At 33.8% G+C, this 2,571-nt stretch overlaps 1 pseudogene; it reads right to left on the bottom strand.

Moving 5' to 3' along the window:
• Nucleotides 1-1,572, bottom strand: part of LOC105139721 (receptor-like protein 12) — a 15,790-nt pseudogene extending 14,218 nt beyond the window's left edge.
• Nucleotides 1,573-2,571: the final 999 nt, after the last annotated feature.

Raw genomic sequence — 2,571 nt, forward strand, 5'->3', positions numbered from 1 at the left:
GAACTTCAGCTCGCAAATGACAGAAGAGATGTTCCCAGTCAGTTTATCATTGGAGGAAAGCCTAAGAAGTCTCAAATGTTCAAGCTTGAAAACTGAAGGTGGAATCTGGCCATACAACTTGTTGAAACTAAGATTGATATATTGTAATGAATTACAAAGGAACGGACTTATCTGGCCATACAATAGGTTATTGTTCAAAAGTAGAAAATGCAATGAAGGCATGGAAAACAAGGAGGATGGAATTGTTCCATTGAGCAAGTTAAAAGATAAGTCGAGAATGATTAAACTTGAAAGCCTACTTATTTGTGATGGGATGCGTCCTATCAGTTGATTATTAGATAAAAATAGTGCGGTTAGATTTGAAAGCCTGCTTATTTGAAAAGGGATCAGACCTGTTAGTCTATTGTATGAGAGGTCCAACCACTCAAGCTGTGTGAGTTTAAAAAAACTATCCGGAATGGGACCAATAAAACTATTGTTTCCAAGATGCAAGTACTTGAGTTGCTTAAGTTTTCGCAATGAGAAAGGGAATTGACCACCGAACTGGTTACCTGCAAGGCCCAACTCAATGAGTTGAGTGAGGTTACCAAGTAGACCCAGATTCGAGCCAACAAAATTGCTTCCACTAAGATACATCTTTTCCACAGACTTCAGATGACTGATTGAATCTGGTTTCAAATGAATTGAAATTCGAGTATGTGACAGATCCAAATGCGAAAGAGCATTGCTCAAATTGTATGGCGGAAAAGAGCCAGTGAGTTCTTCGTTGCTCCATAAATCGAGCCACTGAAGGTTTGATCGGCGAAATAAATTATCAGGGAGTTCCCCTTTCAATCCACAACGCCATAGTTGGAGAGTTGACAAAGAAGAAGACAAGTTCATCAAGGAACTGGGTACCACCAAAGACATGTTCACTCCACCCAAGTAGAGTTCTCTCAGCTGGGTAAGGTTCTGAGCAAGCTTGTTGAAAGAAATCGGTTCCAGCATCAGCTCCTCAGAGTTGGAAGAGAGATCAAGTGACACCAATCTGGATAAATGGGAGATTTCTGGGGGAACTTGGCCTGCAAAATTCGATGAATTTAGATTTAAATGCGTCAAACGCAAGAACTGACCAAAGGAAGATGAAATGACAGAGCGATTGAAGTCATTGCGATAGAGATCAAGCTTCTGAAGATGATGAAGGGAGAAGAGAGTGCTGTTAGAATGGAGGGTGCCATAAAGCATGCTGCAACCAAGGTCTAGGCCAATTACATGGCCAGTTTTCATGTTGCATGTCACGCCATCCCAAGTGCAGCAATCTGTACCCTCTTTCCACAGCACTTTCTTGGGTGGATAACATGAAAATCTATATGGAGAAGAAGGCATGGGAAAGGAATTTTTGAATTGGAGCAAAGCCAGGCTCTGGTCACCGGGGCATAATTTTAGTGAAGAGGAGAAATTGGAAGAAGAAAGAGCAGGTTCGGAGTGCGAGAGGAAGAGAAGGAGGCAGAGAAATTGAGCGAGCAACAATGAAGATCCCATCATTCCCTAGAAGTGCTCTTCTTAGAGATTAAAATGTGGAAGTTAACTATTAGAATGTAGTCTCCTATATATATAGACTTCCGGAATGCATGCTTTCCCTAATATTTAAATAATCAATTTTATATGTACTAATATTTGCACTCAATTTGTCCTAATAAATATTAATATTATAGCATTGTAAAGGGATCTTTGATTTTTAATCTGTTTCGATTTTATAAACTCTGATTTTTTTATTTCTTTGCTTATGAAAACTTTCTCTTGAAGTTTTCACATTCTCGCCTTGTACAACTTTCAAATTTCAGAGGTGTGTTTAAATGTATGGTCGAATCATAATTTAGAAAAAGTTTAATTTTTTTATATTATTTTTTTATATTTTTAACTTACTTTGATGCAATGATATTAAAAATAAGTTGTAAAAAATAGTTTTTTACTTATCATTTACCTGAGTTTACTTGTAATAATCTATCTCTATCTACATCATTTTTTTTAATTAATGATTGAATATTTTAACTAGTTATAACAATTACACACTGTTTGATTTTGTGGTATCACTTGTTAGAAAAGCAAAATTTAATTTTTTTTAATTATTTTTTTAATTGTTTTGGTATGTCAATATTAAAATATTTTTAATAAAAATACTTTAAAAATCAACCATCATTACAATATTAAATAATACCATAATTTTTAATATCTTAAATAATTATGTTACTTATTCACGCGCTCATTTTTAATACTTACTAATTATTTTACTTATTCATGCGCTCATTTTCTCAAATTTATCAAATCAAACATTTTTGAAATAGCTACATCACAACTAAGAAGACATTATTTGGATTAAAGAAAAAAATAACTTAAAAAAAACAAAAAAACAAATAATAAATTCATAAAAGGAAATTGAGAATTTAACAACTAGTGAATTCATAAAATTTACATCTATATTAGATATGCTAAGTCATTATTATAAATTTAAATTATATTATTTACATTATTTTTTTTTTATCTCAATAAAGACGTGCAATGAACATGAAGGGGGGGGGGGGGGGATTCTTT

The sequence above is a fragment of the Populus euphratica genome, unplaced genomic scaffold (assembly GCF_000495115.2).
Source record: "Populus euphratica unplaced genomic scaffold, PopEup_1.0 scaffold122.1, whole genome shotgun sequence".
In the NCBI taxonomy this organism is placed as follows: Eukaryota; Viridiplantae; Streptophyta; class Magnoliopsida; order Malpighiales; family Salicaceae; genus Populus; species Populus euphratica.